The sequence below is a fragment of the Lynx canadensis genome, chromosome F2 (assembly GCF_007474595.2).
Source record: "Lynx canadensis isolate LIC74 chromosome F2, mLynCan4.pri.v2, whole genome shotgun sequence".
In the NCBI taxonomy this organism is placed as follows: Eukaryota; Metazoa; Chordata; class Mammalia; order Carnivora; family Felidae; genus Lynx; species Lynx canadensis.
This window is the reverse complement of record NC_044320.2, coordinates 15,971,792-15,984,138: the sequence shown is the minus strand read 5'-3', so window position 1 is coordinate 15,984,138 and position 12,347 is coordinate 15,971,792. Positions and strand designations below refer to the sequence as shown.

The window sequence follows — 12,347 nt, the reverse complement described above, 5'->3', positions numbered from 1 at the left end:
TGAGAATGGACATGTATTTGAACTACTGTCAAAAACCTGGCTCCTCTTTTTGAATCTACCGCTAACAAGTTAGGTGAACTGGGAAAGTTCCTTTCATTTTACTGGGACCGAGTTTCCTGTTCCATAAACAGAACTGAGCGGGGTCAGCGATGGCAATACATGAGCCACCAGTGGCCACCCTCCCATCCTCTGCCCAAGGCAGATATGACTATATGATCAAGGCTCCATTTCTCCCAGAGCTCGAATTGAGTCACGCAATCAGTAGCAATTTATACAAAATAAAACTTATTTGCCACCCTCTGGCTCTATGAGCTCTCAGATCTTTGCCAGTTCTATTTAGTCTGTGCACTCTGGCCCTGGATTTTTGTCATTTCTCCGCAGTGCCGGAAGAAAAATGGGAACAGCTTATCTGCGATTCTGCAGAAACCGCCAGAGGCAGAGCCCTACTGTGCTGGCTGATGGCAGAGCTGCGTGCAGAGCTCCAGAGCCGAGGGTCTGCTATAAGTGTGAAGGGTTACAATTCTGCTCCACATGATGGAAATCTTCCCTTGTGCCTGACGTTTACTTGGACGTCACATCGCGCTCTCATGAAATGAATCTCTATTGCTGAAATGGCTTAGTACCTACAATAAGGCAGCCGGAGAGGTATATGGAAAACCACCGCCGTCCTCTCACGCTGACTAGCACACCAGCCAGAGGGATGGGGTGGGGAGGTGATGCGGGACAGTCAGAGTTATCTCTACTGAAGATATCCAGAAGTGCCCAGCTATGTCAGGTGGTTGAGCCTGGGACAGGAGGTGACAGGAATGGAACATCAGAACAACACTGACATCTGACGCTAAGCTGACAAGTGACATCGCGTGCCATGTGCTGGGGACAACAGGCAGTGTGCAGATCTGAGGGAGCAGTGCACCTGGCCAAGTCACCAGGTTGTCCAGACCTCAGCATCAGGTCATCCCAACCTGCCAGCAGCCACCATGAAACCAGAAGTGGTCCATTCTTCAAAGTGTGTATTTGAGCGCAGTGTCAGACCCCATTCCCAATCTTGGCTACTCGACGGTGGTAGTTACTAGAAGAACCCACGGAGACCCTTTAGGTGACTCAGAGAAAACAAACCACTGTCTCCAAGAAAGAGAAATCCAGATCTGCCCCCACCTCAACTGCTCTAACTCAGCAATTCTCCAAGTGCAACCCTCCAATCAGCAGCATGGACATTTTTTGCCATCCCACCACATCGATAGTGTTAATTTAATATGCTTCCATTCTTACAAGGGTCCACATTGCGTAGTGAGAAGCCCCAGCCCAGGAGCTTGGTAGAAATGCATTCTCTGCCTCCACCCCAGACCTCCTGAATCAGCGATGCCGGAGTAGGGCCCAGCGGGCTGTGTTTGACCCAGCCTTCCAGGTGGCTCTGATGCCTGCTGAAGTTTGAGAATCACTTCCCCCGCTGAACAAGCTGACCTTCCAGAGCACGGGGAATTCCCCCTTCCCTCCCTCCACCCAACTCCACTCCAAGGGGGAAACCTCCCCTCTGGTCCTGGGGCCCCTGAGGCAGGTGTGAAACTGTCTGGCCTCAGGACTGGGCCATCCCTGATACTGGAAGATAGGTCACTGTGGCCCGGGGCGTACTTGTGGGCTTAAAATGATAACATAAAACCTGTACATGGGAGGGACTGAGGTGAAAGGAAGAATAAGCCTCCTCTTAATCTCCTTAATGTTCAGCCATTATAATCCTATAATTACAACCAATAAGCCAATAACAGCTACCATTTACCTGGAGGTGGTCACGAGCCACGCACTGTGGGGAGCACTTTACACGTATCATCTTTCAGCAAATTTTGAGGGATATGGCCTTATTTTACAAAAGAAGAAACTGAGGCACAGTGAGTTAGACATCTCATTGGAGGGCATTCAGCCCTTCCTAAGTGTCAGAGTTGGGACCTAGCCCCACATCTGTCTGACTCTGAGTCTTGGCCACGTTGCCTTAATCCGATCGCCAGTGTCCCTTACCACCACCAGCCCCACAACACTCTTCATCACGGTTGATGTGGGGCCAGAGGAAGACCAGGAGTGTGAACTTCCTTGCACTTCCACGGTAGTGCTTTCCACTAGCCTTTTTAAATACTCATCCTCTGCGGCCCGGTCCTCGCGAGGGCACCCCTGTATCACACTGATTCCCTTTGTGGTTTCAGGAGCCCACTCCTATCTGTGCACGGTCCAAGGAGAAACCAGGGTTTAGCCCCAAACTGGCTCTGTTGCGAGTCACATTATGACGACATCCCAGGGGGATGTTCCTGCTAACAGAGACAGTCGGACCCCGAGGCACACCCCTTCTCCAGCTTCCCATTATCACAGGAACATCTCTGCACCCTTGCCTCCTTCTCCTAAAGGAAACTAAGGCCCTGTGTGGTTGCCCGACCTGCCCACGGAGGCCAGGGAAACAACAGAGTGAGAACCAGACTCCAGGTTTCTGAATTCCCAGCCATTCTCTCACACAGCATTGTCGCTCTGGGAAGAGAGCTGGGAATCCTGCGTCTGGCTGCCTGGGGGGCACCGCTAAAGGTCAGAATTGTCTCTTTGCAGCCAGGGATACGCATTGCTCTGGGTGCTGCCTAGAGAAAAGCAGCTAATGGTTATGGTGGTTGGACACAGTGAATCTAGAACCGGGCAGCCTTGCCTCAAATCCCAGATAGCAGTGTACCTGTGGCTGAGTTACTTAACCTCTATTGAAGCCTCAGTTTCCTTACCTGTAAAATGGGGGTAACACCTTCACGAGGTTGTTATGAGCATGATCTGTGTTATAGTTAGCCCTCCTCGTGTGTTTTCTCCTTGGATCTTACAAAAACACTTTGAAGTAGGCATTATTATCCCTATTCACACGAGAAGAGACAGACACAGAGCTGAGAAATACCCTGCCCCAGGTCACACATGGCAGTGATTTAATAACTCTTACTTTGGGCCAGGCATAGCAAAACGGGGTAGCTATATTTGTCTCTAATTTAACAAAAAGTAAGGGCTGAGGCACAGAGAGACTGAGCTGCCAAGATCATAAAGCTAGTAAACGGCAAAGCTACAGTATAGACCAGGCAGCTTCAGAACCAGCGCTCCTGATGGCCATTGTCACCCCATTTCTCTGTCCCCCCCATGCTACCCAGTAACGAGCTGTGGAATCAGTCATTACATTTTAATGGGAAAAGAGGCTCTTCTTAACTTTAACAGCTTTGGTCACCCGAGGAAGAGTTCTAAATCACATCATCATCAAATAAGGGAGTTCTAAAAGTCCAAACAAGAGCTGAGTGTCCAATTTAGAGCTGGGTGGCTCAGGAGGGCACTGTTGGCATTGTTTGAGATGGTTCTTTGCTGTCATGTGGTGATCGAACTGCAGGCGCCTTGCAGGACAATCAGCAACCCCCCCCCTCCACACACACACAGAATGCCAGAGACCCCCTCAAGCCAATGTAATACCCCAAACCCACCCCCCACGACTTTCACAGGGTTTCTGGGAACAGGGGAGGATCCTGCCCCAGGTGAGAACCAATGAAACGGAGGGGTGCCTACTTCTCTGTCCTCTTTGCAAGAATTCAGTTCTCCAAGGAATTAGGAGAGAGCAGAATCGAACCGGGGACAGCCACCGGTAAGAGAGTAAGTACTAAGTACCAAATGGAGTGCGGGCAAGCGCCAGGCTAGGGAGGAAGGGATGCTACCCAGGTTCATGGTCAGGGCCGCTCTGTGGCAACGACCTCCTCTGCTTGGAGGTCAGGACAGAGGAGGAGGCAAAGTGGAGAAGGGGTGTCATGTAAGTGACATCCTTAGCTGTTCAGTGGCTGGGGGAAGGCTACATATGGTAAGGCTGGGCACAGGGGGAGAGGCCCCAGGGGTGGAAGTCAGAATGCCAGACCCGGGTAAGCTGTGGCACCGTGGTCAAGTCACCTACCCTCAGTCCTCAATTTCCCCAGCCGCCTACTGAGAGTGGCCTCCCTCCGCACGTCCCAGCTCAAGGGACATCAGGAATGTGAGGGCACCCGGAACAATAAATATCTCTCTCTGGTAGTTTTCTTTGTGTCCAAGGCAAGTTGCTGGGCACTGAACGCCATTTCCTTTTGAATATCTGTCACCATTCATAGAAGAATGAACTGTTTGCCAGGCCCACACTCAATGATTCATCTGTCCCCCCGGGGACACCGAGAGAGTACTTCCTTCCCTGGTCAATCACTGCCAAGCGCCAAAAACCTCGAGGGCGGTGTGCCTGGGGTGCCCAGAGAGCAGGGAAGGAGCATGTGACCAGGCACCAGGCAGGCTCTAGGCCTTTGCTGCCCCTCCGTTGTGAATGCCCGGTCGGGGGTGCCTGGCCGGCTCAGTCGGTAGAACACGCAACTCTTGATCTAGGGGTTGTGAGTTCAAGCCCCACATTGGGGGTAGAGCCCACTTAAAAAAAAAAAAAAAAAAAGCAGGCCAGAACGTAGCCATAAGAAGCATTTTAGGGCACTGTTGTTCAGGATACGATACAGGCTCCGGAGTTCTACAGAACTCCAGGGTGTATGTGTTTCTTTTTGACAAAGGAAAGAGAACACTACAGGCTGAGCACTTATATGTGCTAGACGCTGTGTTAAGGGCCCGAGGCGCGTTTGTCTCATTTAATCCTTGCAGCAGGACAGGTGGGAGAACTGAGAATTAAAGAGTTAAGAGATTTGCCTAAAGCAGTGCACCTCATCGGTGCGCACGGCAAACAAAATAATGCCCCCTCACCACATCCACCCCCCCGACCCCCAGAATCTATGACAATGTTAGGTTCCCCGGAAAAAGGGAATTCAGATTGCTGCTGGTGGGGTGAACGTAAAATCTCATGGCTTTAAAAGCAGGAGATTATCCAAGTAATCTGGGTGGGCCCAATGTACTCACAAGGATCCTTAAAAGTGGAAAGGGAGGCAGAGGAGAGGAGGAGAGAGGGGATGGGAGGGACTGAAGGGGAAGCAAAAATAAGCCTCCCCTTATCTCCTAACTTACTGTTAGGAGAGAGAACCCCTAGAATCCCTTAATGACGGCTAATAATAGCTACCATTTATCTAGAAGTTGTTATGAGCCAAGCGCCATGGTGAGTACTTTACATATATCATCTCCCAGCAAAATTTGAGAGATGTGGCTTTGTTTTACAAAAGAAGAAACTGAGGCACAGCCAGGTTAGACACCCTGTGCATCAAAGGTCAGACCACTAGGGCAGCACCCCGCCAAGCTGCTGATGGCCCAGCCGCTGCCTGTGGGGGCTGAAGGCAGCTATGTGACCGCTCCTCCCAAATCCTCAACGCACACAGGGCCACCAGCTACAGTGCCTTCTGCATCATCCCCGGTCTTCACAAATCCCAACTGGACCACTTTTCAGCGATACTGATTCTTTCTGCACTACACGAGCTTTGGCGAGAGGAGTTTCTTTTTGATTCTCTCGGAAAATACGTTTAGGGAATAATTTTTATGTAATAATTGTACTCCAACATTTTTCTATGTCTGTGATTCTAATTTCTTTCTCCAAATTATACCAAGAGATTTCTGGCATCTGAACCTCATTTCATAAGAGCCACCTTTGAGAGAGAGTTCCGTCAACCAACTAACCAGCCAATAATTAGAATCCATCATTGAAGCTCGCACGTTGAACCACGGATTGAGGACCATGCTTCCTTCTTTCCCCCTCAGGTCCCAAAGTGGGACCTACAGAATCGTTTTCAAGTGGAATATGAGTGGTGGTTTCCCACAGTTAAGCAGAGGAGTTGAGCTCAGAAACTCAGTTCTTCTCCGACTTTGTAAGCTCAGTGTTTCGGAATCATTCACTGCCATCTGCCTTCACAGCCTCCAGGAAACAAGGAACAGGAAAGGAGAGAACAATGGAATCCATGGACCGGTGGGTTGCCCCCTCAGCTCTGCCTCTTAAGAGTCTCAGAACAGTTACTAAACCTCTTTGGTTTCAGTCTCCTCTACTTTGCTATTAGGCTGAATTCGATGGTTTCTAAGGTCCCCTACAAGGCAGACCTACCCTAATTCTCCAGGGTACCATGCCCTGATACCTAATCTGATTTGGTCCCATTTATTTAGAATATAGTGATTCACTCCCAGGCCCAGTAGCTCAGCTAATTAGCTACCACCCATCACATTGCATGGGTATAGGAGTAGTTGTCTAGTATATTTACAGATACATCCAAGCCTTGTTTTTGCCTGAAGAGTCAGAGATACCCCCCAATATAGTGACTTTTCATCAGAAAGAGAAAAGAAATTCTAGTAGAGCAAAATAATCACTAAGAATCTATGCCCTAGTCTCCTTTATCTGTGTATTGTTATCGTTGTTCTATTTTAGTATTAATGTTAATCTCTTACTGTGTCTAATTTATAAATTAAACTGCATCATAGGTATATATCTATGTATAGGAAAAAACAGGGTATATAGAGGGTTCAACACTATCCATGGTTTCGGGCATCCACTGGGGGTCTTGAAACACATCCCCTGTGGATAAGGGGAGATACTATATTATCATTTTCTACCATGTGCTGAGCACCAACTATGTGCTAGGTCTATGGACACTGAGTATACATCATCTCATTTATTTCTCACTAAGACTGTGGAGATAATGATTTCCCCCATTTCAAGGATGGGCAAACTGAGGTTTGGAGAGTTTAGGCTGACTTGCCCAAGGTGCAAACATTGGTGGGCGGGATAGGTGGGATTCCTAACATAGTCTATTTGGCCCCAAAGTGAGTGTTGTTTACGGACGTAGATCAGACATAGTGTTGGCTTCCTTCTCCATTTCCTTTGTTTACAACAATTATCGAAGGTTTGACCTCACCTACCATTTTCTCCAGATTGACCTCACCCAGTGGTCCATCAGTCCAACAACTGACCTTTTCCAGGCACTTCCCGCATCCTACTTATCTCTCCATTCCCTACCCCACCCCCAGACCTAGCTCCCAGCAGGTGTAAAATATATGCTCGCCGGCATGCATCAGTATTCCAAAAACGTCCTCTGCAGTGAATACCACGCTGATGAATTTTGATGAAAGAAGTCTTTTTTAAACATCATTTTAAGATAGAAAAATGGGCATTTGTCATACTGTCCATTATAGACATCATCAGCTAAGCCTCTTTTTTTTTTTTTTTCTGCCCCAATTTTAAAAGTTAAGTTTGATCCGTTGGGATGGCCCATACATTTTGAAGCGATTACTATTGCTGTGATCAGATTACTCCCTGGGCATATACTCAAGCACAGGAGAGTGAAATGTGATTAGTACCCACATTCGCCTGCCACCCACCTGCTTATCAGTGTCTGGATCCATCATGTTAATGAGCACAATCACGACTGATTTGGTCCCTGAGGTTTATTGCATAGACTCTGGAGTCCTGCTGACTCAAATCTTGATTCCCCCAGATTCCTAGGGAGCTCTGGAATACTGAGAAAAACAAAGGACTGAACAGCAAAGCGAATCCTTGGCTGTCACACACTTCCTTGCCCAGAGACCTGTCACTCTGTCTTCTGGACACCTTTCCTTGGTTAATATTAGGATAGAATTATGGGGCTCAAACAAAGCATCTGATTCATTCATTGTCAGCCAAGAGGACAGTCTCTGGGGTGAGGCTCAGGGCTGCTTCTTGGACTTAAAACTTGGACACTTATCTGCTAATGTTTTGTTTTGTTTCTCTGATATAACGGCAATGTTGGATCAGAAAATGCCCGTAGACTCACATGCCAACACCTACGTTCCAGCTAGCACATAATCACATTTGCATTGTTTTCCCAGTGGACGTTTTTGCAGTTAGGATGTTTTCTGTTTAAGGCTTTTAGTAAAGCCCAGACTCAGAGCTGAAGAGAACTCCAGTATTCCTACAATTACGTTTTGTAGTAGTTTTTTTTAAGTTTATTTATTTATTTTTGAGAGAGAGAGAGAGCACGCAGGAGAGGGGCAGACAGAGAGAGAGGGAGAGAGTCCCAAGCAGGCTCCATGCTGTCAGTGCAGAGCCCAGTGTGGAGCTCCAACTCATGAACCATGACCTGAGCTGAAATCAAGAGTCGGACGCTCAACCCACTGAGCCATCCAGGTGTCCCAAGCTTTGCAGTATTACACCCAGTAGAACTCCCAAAACATCACTCATTCCAGCAGTCAGCCCAGCTTCCAGAACATAACCTGAATCCTCCCTCCTGTCCTCATTGCCAGCACTGCTATCCCAGCCCAGGCCACCGTCATCTCTCACCCGGACCACGGTCGCTGCCTCCTAAGTGGTGCTTCAGCATTGCCCCCTGACACACCAGCCAGAATGTTCTTTGAAAGAGATAAACCCGATTGCATCTCTCCTTTGTTTAAACCTTCTAGTGGATTCCCACCGCATTTAATTTCTTTTGTGTTTTAATTTTTTTAGAGACCTTCGTTTTCCATCAACCTAATTTCCATTTCGTTTGCCCTTGTGAAAGAGCAGCTTAGGACCACTCGGTGGTTGTTCCTACCCATTCGGTGGCCTGAACAGTGGAAGCTGCGGACCAGTCTTTAGGAGGGAACTGCTGGGTGGGCACAAAGGGCACCTGCACGCCTTCAGACCAGCCTGACTTCAGGCTGAGTAGCAGTGAACTCAGCAGCGGAAGCGGTCCATTCACCCTGAGATCCCTCCATGATCACAGCCTTTCTGGCAGTGGCCTGCTCTTCCTTTTCAACCCCTTCAGGATCTCTTCAGAGAGGGGGCACGACCTTCCTTATGGGTTCACCGGAAATGGTGCTACGCTTGCGCGGAGCTCCCCAGGACAGCACCCACCCCACCAGACCCACCGAGTGAGCTCCCTGGTTGCAAGGGATGGCGATGCCCACGTAGCACAGAGGAGAGTCTGTGTCACACAGAGCAGTGTGTAGGTAGGTTAACATAAGACACCTCTGTGAGAGGCTGGTGGTCAGCCCTGGGCTGAACGACCACACGGAAGTCTCGGCTCCCAGGAGGCTGCCCGGGTCTGGTTAGTGAAGTTTCCAGGAGCAAAGCGGCCGGGAATAGGAGTGGCTCCAGCAGCAGCAGGAGACTTCAGCCCAGCTCGCTGGCCAGTATTCCCAGATGACCCGATACTGACATCAGCTGGGTTTTCAATGGCAACAATGGCAGGAGCTGCGAGCAGCAGCTTCTCCCAAGCTTCACTTTTCCTTCTGCAGGCGTACCGTTCCATTTGAAAACCAAGGCCCGTGCCACCCAAGAGGGTTCCTGCTGCAAGAGATTTGAGAGCATCCTCCTTTATTTTCAGGACATCAAGAGCTCCGGAGATGGTGAAAGTTTCCCGGAAGTTACAACGTGAATGCCGAACAACGCCGAATGGACTGCTCCCTGGGTAGCGTGGAAAGGGATTCCCACTGCATTTAAACTAAACTCTAATCTTGCCGTGGCCGAGAGAGCCCTAGAGGTCCGGCCCCTGCCTCCCTCTCTGACTTCACCTCCTCCTACTCCCCTCCTTGCTCTCTGCCCCAGACTCACAGCCTCTGGCTGTCCCTGCAACACAGCGAATGTGTTCCCCACCAACAGCCTTCGCCCTTGCTCTTCCCTCTGTCTGCAACACACTTGTCCCTGTCCTTACAATAGCTGGCTTCTTCTCACCCTTCAGGCCCACGCGTCCAACTCCCTGTGACTTCTCCCTGAGCAGTCCTCCTCGCCCCCATCAACGCTCCATCATGGCACCCTGCTTTTCTTCCTTCACAGAACATCCCACTACCTGCGATGATTGTATTTATTGTTTGCTTCATTTTCTAATATCTCTTGCCTCTAGAATGTGGGGTCTTTGTCCTGTCGGGTGACGGACCTTTCTCCAGAATCTAACACAAGATCTTGCGCATACCAGGTGCTCAACACGTTTGTGTTGAATGAATGAATGAAAGAACCTGTTAATTTGCGGTGTGGAAAGGTTTCCTGGAGGAGATGACCTTTGGTCTTATTCGCGAAGCAGGAAGGGGTCTCAGGCCAGGTGCACAGGGAGGCAGAGGATGTGGAACAGGGAAGAGATATGTAATCCACGCCAGGGGGCACCGTGAGCCAGGCCTGTGCAGTGTGCGCTGGGAGCATCCAAGATGAAATGACCCAAGCCGGGCAGAGGGTTGGAGGGAGGCTCCAAGGAGATGTCGCTTGAGTTGAGCCTCGAAGACTGAAGATAGAGCTCACAGACAAAGACAAGGAAGAGGCATTTCGGGCAGCGTAAGCGTCCTGGACCAGGCAGAGTATGGAAGAGAATGGTGAGAAGGTGCCTTGCCTGCTAAGGAATCGGGATTTTCCCCCGAGACTATAGAAAATAGAATGCTGATTTCACCAACCCGTGGAAAGTTAAACAAATAAACACTATCGCCGAACAATAAGCAACGGGACTCTGGCAAGAACCACAAGGATGAGTTAGGAAGGCTTGAATAGATCTGATTTAAGCACACATTCAAATGATTATATATGCACGTCCAAAACATATTGTTTTTATAACACTCGTTTGTTCGAATGGCTTCATGCATGACTAGACGTGCACGCTCTGACAGGCTTCTCTGGCTGCGGTGAAGGATCAGATATTTAAATTTCTAATCCATCGTACTCAATACTTTTGTAAAATACAGCAAAAATGGCGTGAATGTCAAATTGCAGTGAATGTTCCTGAACGCTTCTGCTCAGTTTCTGTATTTCCTCCTGGCCTGGTCGGAAGCACGTGGTGAGCCAGCTCTGATCCATGGGCCACATTCCATAGATTGAGGAATGTCACGTTGGGCACATTTTGGCTTAGAATTCAGCACACACCCTCTGACCCACCAAAAATAGCAAAAAGAATGTCTTGAATTTATAGATCCAATTTTATGAATGTTTCTATTTCATTCAGACATGTCCATGTTCCAGTGCCCCCGATCGATCTTCGTTGTACATACAAGGGTCACGTTATTCAATCTTAGTGTTTATTTTGCACGGGATGGTGAAAGTGGCCCAGGCTGTGGATACGTGTGATAATTCAGGTCTTACTAGATCAGATTTTACTAGACAGATATTCTATGAGCTTCAGTATCGTCCTCTGGAAAAAAAAATGTGAGAAATAACACTTTCATTTCAGAGTTGTTTCGCGGGTTAACTAACGTACGCGAAGCACCGGGCACATAGTAGGTGCTCAGTAAATGTTGGGCCCTTTACCTGATTCATTTCATTCCTTGTCGTACCTTTAGCCATGGGCCGGAGGAAAAGAGTGGTGCTGTCTCATCCGATAGCCTTTAGTTATAAGAATTGTTGAAGTCTGTCCTCAGACTGTTTGTGCTACACCCACCGCAACAAATCCTTCATCCTAAGCAATTACAAGCAAACGCTCGTTTTGCAGCAGAGCCAACCCTGTCTGCTCCCAATGCAGTTGGGGTGATGATAGCTCTGGAACCTCATAAAGCTATCCTGCTCAGGTTGTCCTCGAGCACTTTGAACTGAGCTGGCTGTAGAAGACAGCTCCCTTCGGCTTTTTCCCTTCCTTTGAGCTTGCAGTAATTACTCCTTGAGTTGAGTTTAGAGACCAGAGCCAGATGTGTCAGATCAAAGAGAAACTGGGCCTCAGGGAAGGAAATGGAAATTGCCCCAAATGCCTTTAGGCGACATGAATGGCAATGACTTGACAAGCAGGGCCTCACGGGGGCTTTGGCAGCATCTGGGCAGACTCTCTTCGGATTGCCCGAGAGGACAGAGGGCTTGCCAGACCAACCCTGGCTGACAACATCCACCCTGCATGAAATATGTGCTTCCTGGCTGCCTTACCAGTCTAGGCGGAAGGTATGGGAATTACGGAACCACCATGAAAACAGTCTTTGGCTCTGAACAGCGACCAAGAGCATCTCTGAACCCCAGCCCTCCTCCCCTTCTCCATACCCTGCCAAGCCCTGCCCTGGCAGGTTTGAGGGGGGCCCTGGCAGCTGCTAAAGGGCACCCTGGGATTGTTCGGCTTCTCTCTGCTCCATGCTGTTCCCCGCCTGCTCTGTTCTCTTTTCCCTGACTCCCCCTCACGATGAAATGGGCCGTCCTTGCAGTACTTCCCAAGGTACTGATAAAAGCCAACAAGAAAGATTCCAACACACCCTGGGTCTAATCTCAGCTCCTCCTCTTACTAGCCCTGTAACCCCAAGTCTCATCTTTCTCACTTCCAAATGATGCCTGTGACAATGATGCCTATCTCATGAAGTTGTGCAATTGATCGATAATGTGTTATAGCGCTTAGCGCCGTGCTTGGCACAGAGTGGATATTCAGTAGATACTCTTATTATTGTTGTTGTTATTGTTATTACTAACGAGCAGTTGGCATGCCTGTTCCCAGACCATCAAAGGTATATTAGTTTCCCAGGGCTGCTAGAACAAA

General features: G+C 49.0%; 1 pseudogene; it reads right to left on the bottom strand.

Moving 5' to 3' along the window:
* Positions 1-8,450: 8,450 nt before the first annotated feature.
* Positions 8,451-10,702, bottom strand: LOC115506544 (annotated as a pseudogene).
* Positions 10,703-12,347: the final 1,645 nt, after the last annotated feature.